The sequence below is a fragment of the Palaemon carinicauda genome, chromosome 7 (assembly GCF_036898095.1).
Source record: "Palaemon carinicauda isolate YSFRI2023 chromosome 7, ASM3689809v2, whole genome shotgun sequence".
Taxonomy (NCBI): Eukaryota; Metazoa; Arthropoda; class Malacostraca; order Decapoda; family Palaemonidae; genus Palaemon; species Palaemon carinicauda.
In genome coordinates, this window is record NC_090731.1 from 67,285,511 (window position 1) to 67,310,510 (window position 25,000).

Genomic DNA, 25,000 nt, shown 5'->3' on the forward strand with positions numbered 1-25,000 from the left:
GTACATATACCTATGTATGAATACCAGGATAGCTAATATAGTGGTCTCGCCCTATATTAAGTAAAGCATAGGTTGTAAAGAACCACTGCGTCAATATGAAATATCGACCAGTTCTCCGCACAATACTTGTATTAGACCAGGGGTTCCCAACCCTGGGGTCGCGACCCCAATTGGGGTCGGCAAGCAATTTTCTTTGGGTCGTGAAGACATGGTAATAATCGAAAGGAGTTTAGCTGATATCACTGGATTAAGATGATACAGTAGGCTTTACCAAAACCTTTCCGTATTCTGACCTGATTTGGTATACATACCTCTAAAACAGAAAGGATAGAAGGATCATACTATTCAAACTGAATTGTTTCCCTTCTTTGCATAGATCTTAATCTGACGATCAACAGGGCCGGTCGTTCACATGTACATTACATTGCTGTCTATTGGCCTTTCTTAGAACATTTTCTATACAAAAGTTTTAGTTAGAACAATTATCTCTGTGGAAAGTTTTTATAGGGCCTTATCCGTTGACTTAACAAATCTGTATTTTATACTTGATCCCATGCATAGTGTTTTGGATATTTCTATATACACACATATATAAATTTATATATATATATATATATATATATATATATATATATATATATATATATATATATATATATATATATATATATATATGTGTGTGTGTGTGTGTGTGTGTGTGCCTGATAATTTTTGTTAATTAGAGATTGCATGTGTCACTGTGCTACCATTCTGCTCGAACAAACAATGAAATTTGTATTTGGAAATTTGTAGGTATGAGGCATTGTTATATTTAATAATTTTGTAAATTTCATTATTTAAGTTTATATCTGAGTTTTTTGTTTATATTCGTGCAATAGAAAGGGTTTAATGTTTGAATTATCTATTATTATGATATCTATTAAAAACAACATTTTAACTACAAATTAAGAAACTAACAATAAAGTCATATATGCCAAAAATAATGACGTTTACAACCCTAAGCTGCAGTAAGATATGCATATATAAGACAGAAATGACTGATGAGTTGTTGGTGATTACTTAAAATGCAGATAAATATTATAGTCTCAAATTCCATAAAAAAATGTAAATGAAAGAGAGAGGAAGGGAGAAGTGTGTATGTGTATGTATCTGTGCATTTGCATGTGTGTGCATGTAAACTACATACATATATATAAAACACAAATGCAGACACATATATGTTTATGATTATGTTTTCATAGCCTTTTTACTGCTATTGTCATAGCTATCATCAGCAAGTCTTAATTGACTGATTTTAATCTCTCTCTCTCTCTCTCTCTCTCTCTCTCTCTCTCTCTCTCTCTCTCTCTCTCTCTCTCTCTCTCTCTCTGTCGTTTGTTTTTACAATATGATTTTGCAATTATGGCAATGGCAAACAACAAAGGAAAGCAGAAATATATGAAAGACTGCATTAACATCGGTTATACTTGCATTAACTCAGCAGGAAAAAACAAAAACAATTTGTGATGTGCAGTGAAGTGCTCTCAGGAGAATCAATGACGCAGGATAAGTTAAGCCATAATTTTGATTCGAAAATACAAAGTTCAGTAAAGAAAGGTTGATGTTTTTCAAGAATAAGCCTGAGGATCTAAAAAAATCTCGTCTTGACAGCGATTGAAATTCCAAAACAAAGTAAATCTGCTTTACTGGCGTTTTATATCGTATTTTTGAGAACTGCTAAAGCAAAAAACACAGAATGTCATTGGTGAGGAATCAATTTTACCTTGTGCAAAAGACATCGTTCATGACATAATCAAATATAAGGGTGTTAAATCCTTGGAAATTATAACACTTTTTAATCATACTGTACATCTCCTCTTGATCTCTTCACATTAAAAGTTGATGAATCCACATATATAGGTAATCTTCCTGAATTATTAGGTTATGTGCGATATATAAATAATAGGGATTTTAAAGATGAATTTCTTTCTTGCAGAACATTAGAAATAACCAAGGCTGTGATATATTGAAACAAAATAGGATAATTTCTTAAAAAAAGGCATGGATTGATGTGGGAAAATGTCGGTGATAGGTGTACTGACGGTGCACCTTCTATGCTAGGTTGTAGATCAGGTAAAAAATATTTCTCCGGAAGCTGTTGGAATTTATTGCATGATACATCAAGTATTTCCTGCAAAGACATTGTTAAAGCAGTTAACTTTATAGTCAAATGCATTGAACAACTGATTATTTGTTAAAGTCTGCCATAAGAAATGGATTCTAAGCGCGAAGTTCTGTTGCAAACTGAAGTATTGTAGCTACCAAAAGGCAATCCTTTGCATATATTATTTTAGTTAAATACTGAGGTGAGAGAATTCTTATCTCGGCAAGGAAGAACAGAACTTACGAGTTTCATAGGTGATATGAATAATTGGGCAAAAACTTCATACTTAGTAAATTTTTTCACGATTTTTGATTCCCTTAATATTCCCCTTCAAGAAGAAAATTCCGGCATTCTTGATTTTGCCGAAAAACCAAATGCCTTCCAAATGAAGCTGGGTCTTTGGGAGTAAAGGGTGAAAGAGAAATTTATAAATTTTTCGCACATTAAATACATTTTTTAAGAAAATGATACTGATATTCAATTCAAAAACCTTTTTCAAAGTTTGCAGATCCTACTTTTTTGAGACTTTAAAAGAGGAATTTAGCAAATATTGTCCGGAAAAACCTCAGTTATCCCATAACTTACCTCAACTAAACCATTTGATGCAACAATTAGAAATGTTCTTGAAAGATATCAATAGGAATTTATTGATCTTATTAGATCTGACTTTGATTCCCTAACAGAGATTCAGTTTGGGATAGAGCAGTTACGTCGATATCCAAATATGTCTGAAGGTATGCTTAAAATGCTATGCCCTCTTCTTCGACATATGTGTGAGGTGATCATATCATCTTTACTTTGAATAAAGTCGAAGCTGAGAACTAATCTCCATGCGGATTGAGATATTGGCGATGGAAAAGCAGTTCTAAGCATCACATGAAAAACATCACTGTTTATTATCATTGTAATGCTTCTGTTACTCATATCAATAACATTATATTATATAGTGTGTTATATAAATTAATTGTATCATCATATATATAAGGGCATTTTATGGTTTTTGCTATTCAATGATAAACAGTATACCTTAATCAATTATTTTTTTTTTATAAAAAAAAAAGTGAATATAGCCTTGATATTTGAGTGGGGTCGCAAAAATTATGGTGAAGCTAAAATGGGGTCGCCGCTGGAAGAAGGTTGGGAACCACTGTATTAGACAAAGGTTTTATATCCGCATAGGAGGAAAACCAATGCAACATAGCTTGCATAAAGGAACAATTCTATTAGAATTATCCCAGATAAGGTACATAGAAGGAATGCTCAATTATACCAATAAATTGACACAGGTGAAGGAGACGCAAGGTTCTCAAGAACCAGTTTATTGACAGGCAATAAATAGACAGGTTAACCACAATTATATATATACATATACATAAGAAGAGGATAACCCAAAACTTTAAGCATAAGTATGATAGTAAACAGAACTTGTTTGTCTGAAAGAAAAAACATTAAATGCCACTTTTAAGATACCGAGGTATCAAAGTCATAAAAGTCTGTATTACAAATCAATGACATTAGCGTTAGAAACGCTCGGCACACATGTCTGCACTTATGCTAGGTTCACCTTTGGAAATGGAACAGTCTACATGGGCAACACAGTGCCCTCACTTAGTTTGTAGTACAGTATGTAACTACACACTCACCCTGGAATTAATCGTCCCAATTAAAACCACTGTTCCTCGCAGAGTTAAACAGTAGAGTTAACACCGCGACCCACTGCTACCACAGATCTCTTTAGTTCCTCTACTTGCTTCGCATAGTGGCGAAAGAACACTCTGGAAGACTTCCAGCCAGTGTATGAACGGAGATGTTCAAAATCCATACAATTAAAGAAATTTAAGGATGAGGCAACTTTCCTCGGATCGTGACCTGTGGGTGTACTGTCAGGATCCGCTCTGCGAATAAAATATGTGATTTTCGCTCTGAGTTGATTCAGAGATAAATTTGAGCCTGATGTTTCTCCCCTGAATAGTTGACCGCCCTTGAAGTCTGAAGTTCTATGAAGATAGACCTTTAGGCATTCTACTGGACATAGAGATGCCTCTTCTTTCAGAGGGCAGATTCTCCAGGGACCCCACCTGTTGGTGGGTAACTCATTCTTGGCGAGAAACGTAGGATCCGGAACTGGTTCAGTTCTCCCCCATCCAGGAACTGAACACGACCTGCCTCTCTCGAGAGGGCTACAATCTCACTAACCCTTGCCCCGGACGCGAGCGCAAATAGGAAAATAACTTTTTGTGTCAAATCCTTTAACGCACACTCTTTATTGCTCAACAGAGAAGCGAAATGAAGAACTTTGTCTAAAGACCATGAAATGGGCTTTGGAGGTGCTGAAGGTCTGAGCCTAGCGCAGGCTTTCGGGACTTTTATTAAAGATCTCGTTACCTAGGTCGACCTGGAAGGCATATAGAATGGGTCTTGTCAAAGCAGACTTACACGCTGAAATCGTGTTAGCTGCCAATCCTTGACCATGGAGGTGGATGAAGAAAGATAAGCAGAAGTCTGTCAAGATCTCCTGCGGATTCTTCGCCTTGACAAAAGGCCACCCATTTTCTCCAAGATGACTCATATTGCCTTCTAGTAGATTTGCACTTATATTCCTCAAGGAAGTCTATGCTGGCTTTCGAAATCCCGAAACGCTTTCTCACCGCTAGGGAGAGAAAATCATGAGCTGTAGGGTCCGGGTTTTCTGTAATGAAGCGCAGACAGTTGACTTCTGGACACGCTGGGTCAGAACTGGATCTGGTAGCGGTACAAACTTCAGCTGCAGTTCCAATGCCAGGGGGAACCACACGCTGTTCGGCCACTTGTGGGCCACTATTGCCGCTACCCCCCTTGAAGGATCTCAGTTTGTTGAGGACCCTCAACAGAAGGTTGTGAGGAGGGAACAGATAAATCTTGGACCATCTGTTCCAGTCGAGGGACATCGCGTCCACTGCTTCCGCTAAGGGGTCCTCGTACGGGGACATGTACAGGGGCAACTTCTTGTGGTCTTTCGTCGCAAAGAGGTCCATCTGCAGTTCTGGGACTTGATTCAGAATGAAGGAGAATGATCCTGCGTCAAAGGACCATTCCGACTCTATCGGTGTGAACCTGGATAGAGTGTCCGCCGTCACATTGCGGACTCCTTGAAGGTGAACTGCCGACAGGTACCACTTCTTCTTTTCCGCCAATCGGAAGATGGCCAACATCACCTGGTTGAGAGGTGGTGACCTCGATCCTTGTCGATTCAAGCATCTCACAACTACCTCGCTGTCCATCACCAACCTTATGTGGATCGAGTGATGCGGGGAGACTTTCTTTAAGGTAAGGAGCACTGCCATAGCTTCTAGAAAGTTTATGTGAAAGGTCTTGAATAGCTTGGACCAAGTCCCCTGGACTTTTTTCCGATGAGAGTGACCTCCCCATCCCTCCTTCGAGGCGTCTGAGTGAATCGTCACCGACGTGGAAGGTGGCTGAAGAAGAACCGACTTCTTTAGATGTCTGGCTTGGGACCAAGGCCTGATAAGAGTACTTAGCCGAAGCGGAACTGGTCTTCTCAGATCTCTTCGCGCGTTTGATGCATAACTTCTCCAAACTCCGGTTGCATCCTTTAGCTGTGCTCTTAGCACTGGGTCTGTCACCGAAGCAAACTGGAGAGAGCCCAGTACCCTCTCCTGCTCGCGTCCTGATATCCTTTCGGAATCTAGAAGTCTCTTGACAGAACCCGCTATCTCCTTCCTTTTCTTCGCCGGGATGGAGAAACGGTGTGACAAAAGGTCCCAGTGGATTCCCAGCCACTGGAACTTTTGAGATGGAGAAAGTCGAGACTTTTTTCTGTTGATCTTGAAGCCTAGGTACTCTAGGAACTGGATCACTTGACTGGAAGCTTGCAAGCATTCTGTCTCGGATGCTGCCCACACCAACCAGTCGTCCAGGTAGGCTACTACCTGAATTCCCTTTAGGCGTAATTGTTTGAGAGCTACGCTCGCAAGCTTCGTAAAAATCCTTGGGGCTATGCTTAGCCCGAATGGCATGGCTCCGAAGGCGTATAGTCTTTGTTGTAGCCTGAACCGTAGGTAGGGGGAGAGTCGACGGCTGATTGGAATGTGCCAATAGGCGTCTGACATGTCTATAGAGACGGAATATGCCCTCTTGGGCAGTAAGGTCCTTATGTGTTGCAGTGTTAGCATTTTTGCAATTCACTATGAACTTGTTGAGTGGCGACAAGTCCAGAATGACTCTGAGCTTTTCCGAGTCTTTCTTGGGAACACAAAACAGCCTCCCTTAGAAATTGATGGGCTTCACCCTTCGGATCACCTTTTTTCTCCAACAGTTCTTGAACGTACTCCTCCAGAACGGGGGTGGAGTGCTGGAAAAACCGAAGGCACGGGGGTGGAGTGCTGTACCAGCTCCAGCCCAGTCCATTCTTGGGTAGGCTGTGGGCCCAGGGATCGAAGGTCCACCGATCCCGAAATTTCAGAAGTCTCCCTCCTACCGGTATCATCTCACTTGGACTGCCGTCCTGAGGTCTTGCCTCCCTGACCACGACCACCCCTGAATCCCCTTCCCCTTGAGGGGCGCCTAGACGAGCCTCTGGCTGCTCCTCTAGGCTTTGCTCGAAAGGAAGTAGACTGCCCTTTGAACGCTGGGGTGAATGCCGTGGACTGTGTTGACACGGCCTGGGGTACCCATTGAAAAGTGCTCGGGGTTTTTGCCACGATCTGGGGCACTGGAGGCAATGGCAATTGCAGTTGCTGTTGCTGTCTAACAGGCTTGGCTGGCCGAGACGGTAGCCTAGTCCTCATAGTTTTCCTCTTTGGTTGAGGACCCTCATCCGGGGAAGACTTTCTTTTGATAGCCAGGCCCCACTTCTGGAGAAGGTTTCTATTCTCCAAGGCGGCCTTATCAACAACTTCTTTGACCAAGTCGGTAGGGAAAAGGTCTTTTCCCCAAATGTTGGAGGAGATTAGTTTCCTTGGCTCGTGCCTCACCATAGCCGAGGTGAACACGAACTCCCTACAAGCTCTCCTTGCCTTGACGAAGCCATAAATGTCCTTCGTCACTGTGGCCAGATGAGTCTTGGCCACCACCATGAACATTTCATGGACCTTGGGGTCACTTGCCATTGTCTCGAGAGTAGTCTGAAGAGACATTGAGGCAGCCAGTCTTTCTTTTGTCTCGAACTCTCTTCGCAAAAGAAAGTCAGACAGCTTAGGGAGGTCCTCGCCGAACTGACGTCCGGCAATATCAGCCTCCAACTTTCCAACTGAGAACGTAAGATGGACGTCCTTCCAGTCTTTGTGGTCCATAGGCAGGGCCAGCGACAAGGGTTTACACTCCTCCAGGGAGTGGCAAGGCTTGCCGGCTTCGACTGCTTTTAGTACGGCCGCAAACCCTTTCTGTAAAAAGGGGAAGGCTCTAGCAGGCGAGGACACAAAGGAAGGGAGCTTCTTGCTCAATGCGGCTACCTTTGAGTTAGAGAAGCCCCTCTCTTTCATCGAGGATGAAAGTAGAGCTTGAGCCTTAGCATGGTCCATCACTATGACCTCCTTCGGCTCTGTCTCCTCCTTTGAAGCTGGTTCCTTCCTCAGCCGGACATAACAGTCCGGATATGATGCCTTGCTGGGCCAGAATTCCACCTCCTCCAGGGGAACTGAGCCCAGCTTATCCGAGATGACGATCTTTCCAGTCGTCATCGGCATGTGCTCAGCATACCTCCATGGGTTAGCATCTGAGCACAAGGGAAGGTCTTTCACATTGAGCTTTTTCTGGGGCCCATGTGATTCTGCAAGGCACTGCATCCGCAGTTCCATTGCAGCCGCCTTCTCCTGATTCTCCTTCTGCATTTGTTGGATCATTCCAACAATATAAGAGAGGGCCTGTCCCAGCTCTACTGGGAGACCGGCCGATGTTGAGGGAATAGGCTCCGGAATCTGAACCGGAGTAGCCGACACCTCGTCGACCTCTTCCTCTACAACTTCTGGGGCTTGAACTTCATCCTGGGCTTCTGCCAGGAGGTCTTCCTCCAGACGCTCGTCCACATCAGACATCCTGTCATCTAACTGGATGTCTTGCATCGCGACCGCGACTTCAGCATCCACCTGGATCTGAACTTGGGGGATCTCCTCTTGAGGCTGGGGAATCACTGCATCAGCTGATGCCTTAGGGAAAAGATACGCCCTCATCTTCTCACTTGGAAGATAAGGGCCAGAGGTGTTCTTTTGGAAGCCCCTTACCCAGGTACGAAGCTTCTCCCTAGCTATATCCCTTGATTCCGCCGTCCTAGGGGAATCAAAGGCCTCAGTAATCAGGTTAGTGCACACAGTACATACTTGAGGGTCCCAATACCGGAGATCATCCTTGGAGACAGCGCATGCTGCGTGTCTCCTACAAAACTCATGTCCGCAGAGGTTCTTGCTGCGGACGTTGCAGAAAACACTTCCGCACTTCGGAGGGTCCTTCTGTAAAGAGAAGAAATTTCCATGAGTATCAAGTGAACTATGTATCACTTGATATGCATAGTATAGCATAACAATTCAGAAAGGAAAGACATACACTTGTGTTTCCCTCACAACCCATTGTTGCAGCCTTCCAGATAATAAAATCAAATGGTTAATCTCTTCTAGAGTAACCAATGCAAAGTTTCCAGAGGAAACAGGTGGAGCTCACACCTAAGCAATGATTTTTAAAATCCTGGATAATAGACAGGAAAGAACTCACTTTCCTATCTGTAGGGCAACAGCAAAGGACTGTGCAAGAAAACACAAAAGTGTTAGAACACACAGTGCTGTACCAAAACCCATACTATAATTTTCTTCTTACTGTATATGTTATACTGAAGAATACTAGTACAGTATAGGAGGATACGTGCCGGCAGGTACCATAACTAGCTTTAAAGTATAGTACTTAACAGCTATAAGGCGGCAGAACTCTGGTTCAAATGCATGTGCCGGCCGGCAGCAATTGCCGGCCGACAACAGCCAATGTCGGCCGGCAATGGCTGCCGGCCGGCAACTACACAAGGTAGTACCCAGCTGCCGGCCACACTCTTGGTGACCGGCAGACAAGGGCTGACATTAGCCGGCCGGCAGAGGTACAGGACCGATGCCAGCCGGCAGCAAAAGAACCAGAGGACTACAACTGCCCGGCTGCCGGCCTCATAGGCCGGCAGCCGGGTCGGGTACAGCACTAGAAGAAAAAAAGGAATGGATGCCGGGATAAGAGTGTACACTACCTCCATGCCCGGCAATCCGAAAGAGTGCATATAAGGAGGGGGAGAATCTAATTCAGGCTTCCTGACCAATGCCGTCTGACTCTGCAGGCAGGCATGGATGAGGGACCAAGGGAGGTCCGGGCAGCACTCAAAACAGAAGACCCTTGCCGGCCAGCAACTCTGCCGGCCGGCAAGGGACTGAGTCAATTCCACATCCTAACCTATTCTAGGTCCAGATGTAGAATGACGTACAGTACTGTAATGGCTAGGCCATTACAGAGATAGAGGGGGAAGGGACAAAAGAGGGTCCTACCAACCTTGCTTTAGTGACGGATCACCCGCAGCCAAGAAACTCATCTTAGCCTAAGGGAGATCCAAGGGGGGAGGCCAGCAATACTTGCCAGCTCCCAGAGCACCAAAGCAAGGAAGGTGTTGCTACTCCCAGGGAAAGAAACTTATCCTCCCCCGAGAACAGCAACAAGGACTAGTCTGGTAGATCACAAAAGAAGGAATCATATCCACAGAAACCTTCGGTAGTGACCTAAGGAGGCTAAGCCACCTTTGTCTGTGTCAGGCCAGCGAGGGAGCTTTACCCCAAGCCAGACAAACACAGACTCAGACTAAAAAACGCTGTTGTTCTGTCCCTCTTTGAACCAGACTTACTGGAACAGGAAGGTACAGTAACACCCCATTATAGTTTTATCGAAAATTAATTCGGAAAAAACCACTTAGGGATAAGCCCAAGGATTAAACAGAGGGAAAGGGATTGCAGACCTTCTCCGAAGAAAAGAAAGCAACCGGGGAGAAAGTATACTAAGGCTTCATAAGCAACTTAGCCTAGGCACCAAGAGAATCGATTACCTAAATCACCGAAACTCACTCGTATACTATCTTGGAAATATTCCACACAATCTTAAATGTATAAAACATAGCCTAAAGCTTCAATAAAATTTTAATACACTCGGAAAAACCAAAATCATGCATAAAGTACTAAGACCAAACGACTAGGCTACATGGCCTAGCGTAGGCCAGAATGGCGAATACTTCGCCAAAATAATACTAAGCACGAAAGGAAATCCAATGTAATGCTAAATAGCTAAAATTTATTAAAGCAAAACAACCGGGAATGTCGCTCTGACTAACTAAACTTATACCTAGCGAGCGACAGCGTCCATGACGCCTCCGGTAGGCTACAGCTCTTGTAACAAAGATTAATCCTATTAATCACTCAAAAAATTACCAAGAGCCTACATTTATTCATAAAAGACATGGTACTCAACTTATCAGAGGCCGACGAAGACGGAGAAGCCATGAAAAGCAAAATAAATCCAAGATTTGCGAGAAACACAGGAAAAAACACCGAGTTGTTAAGCTACGCAAAAAGGAATACAGATGGCGCCAGGATTGGCGCCAGGCACGCTTACTAAACGGGAGATAGGGAGCCTTGGGAGCGGCTCCCCCTTTTTCTTTCCCGAATTCGTTTCTTGCCAATTGCCCTCTGCGATACGAATTCTCTATTCGGGGCGCAGATTGCCATGTGGCGTGTCAAGAATACGTCCTCTGATATGTCGCGATATCCCTTTCACGAGGGATACTCACTCCAGGAGTTAGAATTCTGGTACCTTAAGGTAAATTCTCTGGGAATATCGCCGTAGTTGTAATATACCCTAGGAAGCTACCCTATAGGAACTTCCATCAGAACGACATGGCTTGAGCCCAAAAATATATATATATATATATATATATATATATATATATATATATATATATATATATTCTTAAAAAATTCCTCAAATATTAAATTGTAGACAAATAGAACTACTTCAACTTTAGGATTAAATAATTATATCACAGACTGGCGTATCACTTACAGAAATTTATCGCCTTTCGGGTCCAACAGAATTGAACTGGCAGCTGGCTGGACTCTTAGTAGGTTAGCCAGGGCACAAGCCACCCGTTGAGATACTACCGCTAGAGAGTTATGGGGTCCTTTGACTGGCCTAGACAGTACTACATTGGATTCTTCTCTCAAGTTACAGTTCATTTTTCCTTTGCTTACACATACACCGAATAGTCTTGTCTACTCTTAACACATTCTTTTCTGGCATCTTATACCTGACAACACTGATATTATCAAACAGTTCTTCACCCAAGAGCTACTACACTGTCATTGTTAAGTGGCCACTTTCCTCTAGGAAGGGTAGGAGAGACTCTTTAGCTATGGTAAGCAGCTCTTGTAGGAGAACATTCTAAAATTAAACCATTGTTCTCTAGTCTTGGATAACCAGGGTCTTCCAATGTCTTGGGTTAGAGTTATCTTGCTCGAGGGTACACTTGGTTAGACCTTTCTATATTACACTTCTTTCTCTTGTTTTGTGAAAGTTTTTATAGATTATAAAGGAGATATTTATTTTAATGTAATTGTTCTTAAAAAATCAAATTCTTCCTTGTTTCCTTTCCTCACTGGGCTATTTTCCCTGTTGGAATCCCTGGGCTTATAGCATCCTGCTTATCAAAATATGGTTCTGCCTTAGCAAGAAATAATAATAATAATAATAATAATAATAATAATAATAATAATAATAATAATAATAATAATAACTGTTTTACACGTGTCCCTCTTTCCTTTAATAAACTTGATTTATATATTTTGTTGACCCTTCAAGGTCATTGTATATCTAGCATCATCATTGTTTCTCCTACTAAGCCTATTGAAGCAAAGGGCCTCGGTTAAATTTCGTTATTCGTCTCTATCTCAAATGAATAAAATAATCCCATGCATAACATTGAACAGACAAATCGACAACACTTAATTATGAGTTTGAAGTAAAATGCAATGACAGTGGAGAATCTAACAAACAATCTGATATATCATTGAGGTATTAATAAATAGGTTTTTGTAACACGACAGAAATATATGATAACATGAGAATAAACCAGGTCTTTAACAGAGAGAGAGAGAGAGAGAGAGAGAGAGAGAGAGAGAGAGAGAGAGAGAGAGAGAGAGGGGGGGGGGGAAATCCATCGCCCCTCACCAGAGATCCCAATTTACATTTGATCCTCAAGTTTAATGAGCCAGCCTGTGGCTATGTAACTTCATATGTGACAGTTGATAGTGTTTGTGCTACGAACATCAGACGCCCTCTCCTTACATTTTATAAATAATAAGCACTGTATATAAAAACAAACACTTATAATTATTTACATAAACACACTAACATACACAGATTAATATAAATACACAGACACACACACGCATATATATACATACATACATACATACAAACACACACACACACACACATATATATATATATATATATATATATATATATATATATATATATATATATATACATATATATATATATATATATATATATATATATATATATATATATATATATATATATATATATATATATATATAATATATATATATATATATATATATATATATATATATATATATATATATATATATACAGTATATATATATTCATATATTACTATAGGACATATATCATACTTCTAAAATCTGGTTTCTATTTATACCTAGGGATCAGAGAACAGAGGGGGAATCAACTCAAACATAATAGCTCCTGGTCTGCCAGGGATTCGAACATGTGTCCTAGAAACTAAGGTGACAGTGACTGTCACCTCAGTATTTCAGTGTCTAGGGCCAGGGTTCAATTCCTTGGAGGACCAGAAGTTATTGACTTTGAGTGGATTCCCTCATTGGTCTCTGATCCCGAGGTATAGAGGGAATCCAGATATTAGGAGGAGTATAATATATAGCATATTTGAATATGAAAAGCACGCCTGCGTGTGTAATATGTATCATATTGTGACGGAGCCGAGTAAGGGTGTGAACTCAAAGGCAGATTGGAAACGACTGAGTTATATTATTGTGGAACACTCTCCTTATATTCAAAACCTCAAGGCAACAGGACATAACAAGTTCACAAGACAGACAATATTACAGAGGAAAAACCAGACAGGAATTTTCATGTTCGTTTTAGTGCGAGGGAGGAGCGAAGATACAAGCATAATATATACAAAAGGAATTATGTACAATTGTGTGAAACACGGTTGGTACATGGCCCCCCGTCTAAAAATGACATACTGTACATGTTAAATAGGGCGCCCTGATCTAGAGAGACGAACTGTAAGCGGGTCATCTGGCAGAAGATAAGCAGGTTTTAGACGATCAATGGAGACCCAGTCTTCGTTGCCCCGAATGTTTAGGAGGAATGCTTTCGGACTGCGTCGGATCACAAGGAAAGGGTCTGTGTAAGAGGGCGTTAGTGGTGGCTTGCTGGTGTCGTTGCGCAGGAAAACGTGCGTTGCAGAGTGCAAGTCCGTTGGTATGTGATGCGCTGGAGATCGTCGGAGGAGGTTGTAGAAGGAAAAAACTCGGCAGGGACGACCAACGGGTCGCCATACACCATTTCGGCTGCCGAGACGTCGAGGGCGTCTTTAGGAGTGGTCCTTAGTCCAAGGAGGACCCAGGGAAGCTGAGTAAACCAGTTGCAATCCTTGTAGCGGGACATCAAAGCTGCTATGAGGGTGCGATGAAAATGTTCAACCATTCCATTGGCAGCGGGGTTGTAGGCCGTTGTCTGATGTAGGGTGATGCCCAGGAGATTCGCTAATGACGTCCATAATTGAGAGGTGAAAGTGGTTCCCCTGTCAGAAGTAATATGCTCAGGGATACCGAATCTTGAAATCCATCCAGAGAGTAAGGCAGATGTACATGAGGCGGACGTTGCAGTTTCCATGGGAATGGCTTCAGGCCAACGAGTGGAGTGGTCGATGACTGTAAACAGGTAACGATGTCCTTGTGATGTGGGTAGGGGGCCTACAACGTCGACGTGAATGTGTGCGAAACGACGCTGAGGTTAAGGAAAGGTGCCCACTACTGAATCCGTGTGTCGATGTACTTTGGAAATTTGGCAAGAAGAACAGGCACAGACCCAATCCTTAGCATCCTTAGAAATGCCGTGCCAAATGAACTTTGCCTTCAGCAGCTGTGCAGTAGAACAGCACGAGGGATGTGAAAGGCCGTGGATGAAATCAAACACCTGTCGGCGCATGGGAGCAGGAATTCAAGGTCGCGGTCTACCAGTACTGACATCACAGAAGAAGGTGGTGTTGGAGTCTTCGAGGGGAAAATCCTCCCAACGGAGGGACGTGCAGGATGTCCTACAAGCTTGATACTCTGGATCCTGTCGTTGGGCTTCAGCCAGGGCGTTGTAATCCAATCCCAGTTGAACGGCAGCCAACGTGTTTCTTGACAGGGCATCGGCAACGGGATTCATTTTCCTAGGGACGTATTGGAGGGTGGAATTGTATTCAGCCATGGCGGAGTGATGTCGGCGTTGACGGGCGGACCAGGCGTCAGACTGTCGAGTGAAGGCGTACACCAGAGGCATGTGGTCTGTGCGAATGAAGAAGGGCGTACCTTCTAAGAAATGGCGAAAGTGACGGACAGCCAAGTGCACCGCCAGCAATTCTCGATCAAAGGTAGAATAACCCGATTCTGCCTTGGACAGTTTTCTGCTGAAGAAGGCCAATGGGCGGGGCGAGCCTTTGACCACCTGCTCGAGTACTGCACCAATAGCGACGTCGCTGGCATCGGTGGAGAGAAGGAGAGGGGCGTGTGGGATAGGAAAAGTGAGAGCCGCAGCAGTTGATAGGGCCTTCTTTGCATTGCAGAAGGCTGCTTCTTGAAGGGAACCCCACTTCAAGTCCTTTGGCTTGCCCTTGAGGGAGGCGTAGAGGGGAGCAAGAGTGGCGGCAATGGCTGGCAGAAAACGTTGATAATAGTTGATCATGCCCAAGAATTCCTGCAGAGCTTTGATGGTCGAGGGCGTGGGGAAATTCTGAACGGCTGCTACCTTCTCAGGGAGGGAATGGACTCCTTCAGGAGTGATACGGTGCCCTAAGAACGACACTTCGTTGGCGCCAAAGGTACACTTGTCGTACCGGACTAAAAGGCCGTTTTGTTGCAGGCGGTCGAGCACGATGCGCAGGTGACGGAGGTGTTCCTCTTTTGAGGAGGAGAACACAAGTATGTCGTCCACATAACATACACAGAAAGGGAGGTCCCCTAAGATGCCATCCATGAGACGTTGAAACGTTGCCCCAGCATTACGAAGGCCAAAACAAGAGTAATTAAAGGTGTATGTGCCAAACGGAGTGGTGATGGCGGTCTTGGGGATGTCTTCTGGGTTCATAGGCACCTGATAATACCCCTTCAGGAGGTCGAGCGTAGAGAAAACCTTCGCTTTGTGCAGGTAGGAGGTTACATCGGCAATGTGTGGGAGGGGGTAGTGATCCGGTTCTGTTTGCATGTTCAGGCGCCTGTAATCCCCGCACGGACGGAGGGAGCCGTCTTTCTTCAGAACGATGTGTAAGGGTGACGACCATGGGCTGGAGGCCTTTTGGCAAAGGCCCATTTTCTCCATTTCGGCGAACGTCTGTTTGGTGGCTGCCAATCGTTCCGGTGCCAGACGTCTGAATTTTGCAAAGACTGGGGGTCCCGTCGTCTTGATATGGTGATAAATACCGTGCTTGGCAGGAAACGTGGGCGTTTGGCGAAGTTCTGGACGGAAAACCTCTGGGTACGACGTGAGGAGGTGGGCGTAGGCATCCGTGGGTGCGCTGATGTGGAGAGCGAGGTTAGAGGGGGCGGGTTGAAGAGGTGTCGACAAGTACGAGTCTGCGTTGACCAATCGTCGGTGGGCGACATCGACCAGAAGGTGGAAAAGAGAGAGGAAATCCGCACCGAGGATTGGCATTGTGACGTCAGCAACGAGAAACTTCCAATTGAATTTACCGTTTCCGAACGATAATGTGAGGCTCTCGTAACCGTAGGTGGGTATCGCAGATCCGTTGGCAGCTACCAAGCGGACGTCGGCAGATGTAGACAGACTACGTTGTGCCTTGAAGAGTTTCCTTGGCAAAAGAGAAAAACAAGCACCCGTGTCTACCAAAAATCGCACACCCGTTCCTGCATCCTGTAAAAAGAAAAGATTAGAAACATGGGAGGCCACCGCCACAGGCGATGGCCTACTTACACGTTTTTTTGGCCACTGACAATCTTTGGCACATTTCTTCGCGGTTGCCCCGAATCTGAAGTGGTAGTAGGAAAACTGCGGCGGATGGGAGGTAGTAAGTGGCTGTAGAAGTCGTTCGTTGGGGCGCGAGCTTTTGGTGGGTGGTGGGCGGCTTTGTCGCCGCTTCGGCACGTCACGGGGTAGGCGTGTATGTCCTACGGCATTCATGTCAGCTTCGGTTGACGTTGAATAGGCATCCTCGTCGTCAGGGGTGGAGGCGTTGATGGAGGTCTTGAAGTGGCTGTCCATAAGGGCGTCGGATTTGGTCATCAAGTCCTTTATGGGTAAACTATCGACATCGGGTATGGCAGCGCGCACAGGTTCAGGTAAACGGCGTATCCAAAGGGCACGGAGTAGGTTCACCTCACGAGGAGAGCCGTCTGCGGCAGGTTGAAGGCGAGCGATACTGGTCATTTCCCTGAGGGCAAGCGAAGCCCTTTGGTCCCCCAACGGTTGTTGCGGGAGCTGAAAAAGCTTTGCTATACGGGCGGCTGGCGACGGCGAGTACTGCTGCAGAAGGTATGATTTGAGGGCGTCTTACGCTATTGGGGTGTCTCCTTGTATCGCCGCGAGAACATAATCCGCTTTGGTGGTTGAGCGAGTCACGCCCCTGATACGAAAGTGGACTTCTGCGTGTTGAAACCAAGCGAACACTTCTCCGCTGGCGAACGGTGAAAGTTTCAATGGGGCGGCCGCAGTGCCAACTGCCGGAGTAAAGTCAGCCTCCGTCATAGTACCAACGAGGGAGGGGCGAGGGAGGTGGGGGTGGAAGGCAGTGGGAGCGAGTCAACTTCCGGGGTCACCAATGTGACGGAGCCGAGTAAGGGTGTGAACTCAAAGGCAGATTGGAAACGACTGAGTTATATTATTGTGGAACACTCTCCTTATATACAAAACCTCAAGGCAACAGGACATAACAAGTTCACAAGACAGACAATATTACAGAGGAAAAACCAGACAGGAATTTTCATGTTCGTTTTAGTGCGAGGGAGGAGCGAAGATACAAGCATAATATATACAAAAGGAATTATGTACAATTGTGTGAAACACGGTTGGTACAATATATATATATATATATATATATATATATATATATATATATATATATATATATATATATATATATATATATATATATATATATATATATATATATATATATATATATATATATATATATATATATATATATATATATATATATGCTGTACTATATATATATATATATATATATATATATATATATATATATATATATATATATATATATATATATATATATATATATATATATATATATATATATATATATATATATATATATATATATATATATATATATATATATATATATATATATATATATACATATATATATATATATATATATATATATTTTTTTTTTGGGCTCAAGCCATGTCGTCCTGATGGAAGTTCCTATAGGGTAGCTTCCTTGGGTATATTACAACTACGGCGATATTCCCAGAGAATTTACCTTAAGGTACCAGAATTCTAACTCCTGGAGCGAGTATCCCTCGTGAAAGGGATATCGCGACATATCAAAGGACGTATTCTAGACACGTCACATGGCAATCTACGACCTGAACAGAGATTTCGTCTCGTAGGAGGTGATTGACGAGATACGAATTCGGGAAAGAAAAAGGGGAGCCGCTCCCAAGGCTTCCCTATCCCCCGATTCGTATGCGTGCCTGGCGCCAATCCTGGCTCCATCTGTATTCCTTTTTGCGTAGCTTAACAACTCGGTGTTTTTTCCTGTTTTTCTCGCAAATCTTGGATTTATTCAGCTTTTCATGGCTTCTCCGTCTTCGTTGGCCTCGGATAAGTTGAGTATAGTGTCTGTTATGTATAAATGTAGGCTCTTGGTAAAATTTTGAGTGATTAATAGGATTAATCTTTGATACAAGAGCCGTAGCCTACCAGAGGTGTCCTGGACACTGTCACTCGCTAGGTATAAATTAGTTAGTCAGAGTGACATTCCTGGTTGTTTTGCTTTAATAAATTTTAGCTATTTAGCTTTACATAGGATTTCCTTTCGTGCTTAGTATTATTTGGCGAAGTATTCGCCATTCTGGCCTACGCTAGGCCATGTAGCCTAGTCGTTTGGTCCTAGTACTTCATGCATGATTTTGGTTTTTCCGAGTGTAATTAAAATTTTATTGAAGCTTTAGGCTATATTTTATACATTTTAGACTGTGTGGAATATTTCCAAGATTGTATACGTGTGAGTTTCGGTGAATTAGGTAATCGATTCTCTTGGTGCCTAGGCTAATTGCTTATGGAGCCTTAGTATACTCCCCGGTTGCTTTCTTTTCATCGGAGAAGGTATGCAATCCCTTTCCCTCTGTTTAAGCCTTGGGCTTATCCCTAAGTGGTTTTTTCCGAATTTATTTTCGATAAAACTATACTAGGGTGTTACTGTACCTTCCTGTTCCAGTAAGTCTGGTTCAAAGAGGGACAGAACAACAGAGTTTTTAGTCTGAGTCCGTGTTGTCTGGCTTGGGGCAGAGTCTCCCTCGCTGACCTAACACTTACAAAGGGAGCTTAGCTCCCTTAGGTCACTACCGAAGGTTTCTGTAAGTTATGATTCCTTCTTTTGTGATCGACCAGACTAAGTCCTGTTGCTGTTCTCGGGGGAGGATAAGTTCTTCCCTTGGGAGTAGCAACGCCTTCCTTGCTTTGGTGCTCTGGAAGCTGGCAAGTATTGCTGGCCCTTTCCCTTAGATCTCCCTTAGGCTAAGACAAAGTTCTTGGCTGCGGGTGATCTGTCACTAAAGCAAGGTTGGCAGGACCCTCTTGTCCCTTCCCCCTCTATCTCCGTAATGGCCTAGCCATTACTGTACTGTACCTTGCCGGCCGGCAGAGCTGGCCGGCAGGGGTATTACTGTACTGTACGTCGTTCTACTTCTGGACCTAGTATAGGTTGGGATGTGGAATTGACTCAGCCCATTGCCGGCCGGCAGAGATGCTGGCCGGCAAGGGTCTTATGTTTTCGAGTGCTGCCCGGACCTCTCTTGGTCCCTCATCCATGCCTGCCGGCAGAGCCGGACGGCATTGGTCAAGGAAGCCTGAATTAAGTTTCTCCCCTTCCTTATATGCACTCTTTCGGTTGCCGGGCTTGGGGGGTTGTGTACACTCTTATCCCGGCATCCATTCTATTTTCTTTTAGTGCTGTACCTGTCCCGGCTGCCGACCTATGACCGGCAGCCGGGCAGGTGTAGTCTTCTGGTTCTTTTGCTGCCGGCTGGCATCGGTCTTGTACCTTTCCCGGCTGGCTTATGTCAGTCCTTGTCTGCCGGTCACCAAGAGTGTGGCCGGCAGCTGGGTACTACCTTGTGTAGTTGCTGGCAGCAGTCATTGCCGGCCAACACTGGCTGTTACCGGCCGGCAGCTGCTGCCGACCGGCACAGGCATTTGAACCAGAGTGCTGCCGCCCTATAGCTGTTAAGTAGTATACTTTAAAGCTAGTTGTGGTGTGTGCCGGCCGGCAAAGGCAGGCCGGCACACATCCTCCTATACTATACTAGTATTCTTCTGTATAGCATATACAGTAAGAAGAAAACTATAGTAAAGGTTTAGGTACAGCACTGTATCTTCTAACACTATTGTGTTTTCTTGCACAGCCCTTTGCTGTTGCCCTCAGATAGGAAGCAGAGTTCTTCCCTGTCTATTATCCAGGATTTTAAAATCATTGCCTAGGTGTGAGCTCCACCTGTTTCCTCTGGAAACCTTGCATTGGTTACTCTAGAAGAGATAAACCATTTTGATTTTATTATCTGGAAGGCTGCAACAATGGGTTGTGAGGGAAACACAAGTGTGTGTCTTTCCTTTATGAATTGTTATGCTATACTATGCATATCCAGTGATACATAGTTCACTTGATACTCATGGAAATTTCTTCTCTTTACAGGAGGACCCCCCGAAGTGCGGAAATGTTTTCTGCAATGTCCGCAGCAAGAACCTCTGCGGACATGAGTGTTGTAGGAGACACGCAGCATGCGCTGTCTCCAAGGATGATCTCCGGTATTGGGACCCTCAGGTATGTACTGTATGCCCTAACCTGATTACTGAGGCTTTTCATTCCCCTAGAACGGCGGAATCAAGGGATATAGCAAGGGAAAAGCTTCGTACTTGGGTAAGGGGCTTCAAGAAGAACACCTCTGGCCCTTATCTTCCAAGTGAGAAGATGAGGGCGTATCTTTTTCCCCAGGCATCAACTGAGGCAGTGATTCCCCAGCCTCAAGAGGAGATCCCTCAAGATCAAGTCCAGGTGGACGTGGAAGTCGCAGTCGCGATGCAAGACATCCAGTTGGATGACAGGATGTCTGACCTGGATGAACGTTTGGAAGAAGACCTCCTGGCAGAAGGTCAGGATCAAGTTCAAACCCCGGATGTGGTAGAGGATGAGGTCGACGAGGTGTCGGCTACTCCGGTTCAGATGCCGGAGCCTATCCCCTCAACATCGGCTGGTCTCCCAGTAGAACTGGGACAGGCCCTCTCTTCGATTGTTGGAATGATCCAACAAATGCAGAAGGAGAATCATGAGAAGGCGGCTGCAATGGAACTGCGTATGCAGTCCCTGGCAGAATCACATGGGCCCTAGAAAAAGCTCAATGTGAAAGACCTTCCCATATGCTCAGATGCTAACCCATGGAGGTATGCTGAGCACATGCCGATGACGACTGGAAAGATCGTCATCTCGGATAAGCTGGGTTCAGTTCCCCTAGAGGAGGTAGAATTCTGGCCCAGCAAGGCATCATATCCGGACTGCTATATCCGGCTGAGAAAAGAACCAGCTTCAAGGGAGGAGACAGAGCCGAAGGAGATCATTATTATGGACCACGCTAAGGCTCAAGCCCTACTTTCATCCTCGATGAAAGAGAGGGGCTTCTCGAATTCGAAGGTAGCTGCATTGAGCAAGAAGCTCCCTTCGTTTGTGTCCTCTCCTGATAGAGCCTTCCCCTTTTTACAGAAAGGGTTTGCGGCTGTCCTAAAGGCAGTCGAGGCCGGCAAGCCTTGCCCCTCCCTGGAGGAGTGTAAACCCTTGTCGCTGGCTCTGCCTATGGACCACAAAGACTGGAAGGATATCCATCTGACATTCTCAGTGGGAAAGTTGGAGGCTGATATTGCCGGACGGCAATTCGGCGAGGACCACCCCAAGCTGTCCGAATCTCTTTTACGAAGAGAGTTCGAGACAAAAGAAAGACTGGCTGCCTCAATGTCTCATCAGACTACTCTTGAGATAATGGCAAGTGACCCTAAGGTCCATGAAATGTTCATGGTAGTGGCTAAGTCTCACCTAGCCACAGTGACGAAGGACCTTTATGGCTTCATCAAGGCAAGGAGAGCTTGCAGGGAGTTCGTGTTCACCGGGGCTTCGGTGAGACACGAGCCAAGGAAGTTAATCTCCTCCAACATTTGGGGAAAAGATCTTTTCCATACCGATGTGGTCAAAGAGGTTGTTGATAAGGCCGCCGTGGAGAATAGAAACCTTCTCCAGAAGTGGGGCCTGGCTATCAAAAGAAAATCTTCCCCGGATGAGGGTCCTGAACCAAAGAGGAAGAATATGAGGACTAGGCTACCATCTCGGCCAGCCAAGCCTAATAGACAGCAACAGCAACTGCAATTGCCTTTGCCTCCAGTGCCCCAGATGGTGGCACAAACCCCGACTGCTTTTCAGTGGGTACCCCAGGCTGTGCCAGGTCAGTCAACCACATTCACCCCAACGTTCGAAGGACAGTCTTCTTCCTTTCGTGCAAAACCTAGAGGAGCAGCCAGAGGCTCGTCTAGGCACCCCTCAAGGGGAAGGGGATTCAGAGGTGGTCGTGGTCAGGGAGGCAAGACCTCAGGACGGCAGTCCAATTGAAACGATACCGGTAGGAGGGAGACTGATGAAATTTTGGGATCGCTGGACCTTCGATCCCTGGGCCCAAAGCCTACTCAAGAATGGACTGGGTTGGAGCTGGTACAGCACTCCACCCCCATGCCTTCGGTATTTCCAACACTCCACCCCCGTTTTGGAGGAGTACGTTCAAGAACTGTTGGAGAAAAATGTGATCCGAAAGGTGAAGTCCATCAAATTCCAAGGGAGGCTGTTTTGTGTTCCCAAGAAAGACTCGGAAAAGCTCAGAGTCATTCTGGACTGGTCACCACTCAACAAGCTCATAGTGAATTGCAAATTCAAGATGCTAACACTGCAACACATAAGGACCTTACTGCCCAAGAGGGCATACTCAGTCTCTATAGACTTGTCAGACGCCTATTGGCACATTCCAATCAGCCGTCGACTCTCCCCCTACCTAGGGTTCAGGCTACAACGGAGACTGTACGCCTTCAGAGCCATGCCATTCGGGCTAAACATAGCCCCAAGGATTTTCACGAAGCTTGCGAGCACAGCTCTCAAACAATTACGCCTAAAGGGAATTCAGGTAGTAGCCTACCTGGACGACTGGCTGGTGTGGGCAGCATCCGAGACCGAATGCTTGCAAGCTTCCAGTCAGGTGATCCAGTTCCTTGAGTACCTAGGCTTCAAGATCAACAGAAAAAAAGTCTCGACTTTCTCCATCCCAAAAGTTCCAGTGGCTGGGAATCCACTGGGACCTTTTGTCACACAGTTTCTCCATCCCGACGAAGAAAAGGAAGGAGATAGCGGGCTCTGTCAAGAGACTTCTAGATTCCGAAAGGATATCAAGACGAGAACAGGAGAGGGTACTAGGCTCTCTCCAGTTTGCTTCAGTGACAGACCCAGTGCTAAGAGCACAGCTAAAGGATGCAACCGGAGTTTGGAGAAGGTATGCATCAAACGCGCGAAGAGACCTGAGAAGACCAGTGCCGCCTCGGCTACGTACTCTTCTCAGACCTTGGTCCCAAGCCAGACATCTAAAGAAGTCGGTTCTTCTTCAGCCACCTCCCCCGTCGATGACGATTCACTCAGACGCCTCAAAGGAGGGATAGGGAGGTCACTCTCATCGGAAAAAAGTCCAGGGGACTTGGTCCAAGCTATTCAGGACCTTTCATATAAACTTTCTAGAAGCTATGGCAGTGCTCCTTACCTTAAAGAAAGTCTCCCCGCGTCACTCGATCCACATAAGATTGGTGACGGACAGCGAGGTGGTTGTGAGATGCTTGAATCGACAAGGGTCGAGATCACCACCTCTCAACCAAGTGATGTTAGCCATTTTCCGATTGGCGGAAAAGAAGAAGTAGTACCTATCGGCAGTTCACCTTCAAGGAGTCCGCAATGTGACAGCGGACGCTCTATCCAGGTTCACACCGATAGAGTCGGAATGGTCCTTTGACGCAGGATCATTTTCCTTCATTCTGAATCAAGTCCCAGAACTGCAAATAGACCTCTTTGCGACGAAAGACAACAAGAAGTTGCCCCTGTACGTGTCCCCGTACGAGGACCCCTTAGCGGAAGCAGTGGACGCAATGTCCCTCGACTAGAACAGATGGTCCAGGATTTATCTGTTCCCTCCTCACAACCTTCTGTTGAGGGTCCTCAACAAACTGAGATCCTTCAAGGGGGTAGCGGCAATAGTGGCCCACAAGTGGGCGAACAGTATGTGGTTCCCCTTGGCGTTGGAACTACAGATGAAGTTCGTGCCGCTACCACATCCAGTTCTGACCCAGCGAGTCCAGAAGTCGACTGTCTGCGCTTCATTACAGAAAACCCAGACCCTGCAGCTCATGATTTTCTTGCCCTAGCGGTGAGAAAGCGTTTCGGGATTTCGAAAGCCAGCATAGACTTCCTAGAGGAATATAAGTGCAAATCGACTAGAAGGCAATATGAGTCATCTTGGAGAAAATGGGTGGCCTTTGTAAAGGCAAAGAATCCGCAGGAGATCTCAACAGACTTCTGCTTATCTTTCTTCATCCACCTCCATGGCCAAGGGTTGGCAGCTAACATGATTTCTGTGTGTAAATCTGCTTTGATGAGACCCATTTTATTTGCCTTCCAGATCGACCTTGGTAACGAGATCTTTAATAAAGTTCCGAAAGCCTGTGCTAGGCTCAGACCTTCACCACCTCCAAATCCCATCTCATGGTCTTTAGACAAAGTTCTTCATTTCGCCTCCCTGTTGAGCAATGAAGAATGTGCGTTAAAGGATTTGACGCAAAAAGTTATTTTCCTATTTGCACTCGCGTCCGGGGCCAGGGTTAGTGAGATCGTAGCCCTCTCGAGAGAGGCAGGTCGTGTTCAGTTCCTGGATGGGGGGGAGCTGAACCTGTTTCCGGATCCTACGTTTCTCGCCAAGAATGAGTTACCCACCAACAGGTGGGGTCCCTGGAGAATCTGCCCTCTGAAAGAAGATGCATCTCTATGTCCAGTAGAATGCCTAAAGGTCTATCTTCGTAGAACTTCAGACTTCATGGGTGGTCAACTATTCAGGGGAGAAACATCAGGCTCAAATTTATCTCTGAATCAACTCAGAGTGAGAATCACATATTTTATTCGCAGAGCGGATCCTGACAGTACACCCGCAGGTCACGATCCGAGGAAAGTTGCCTCATCCCTAAATT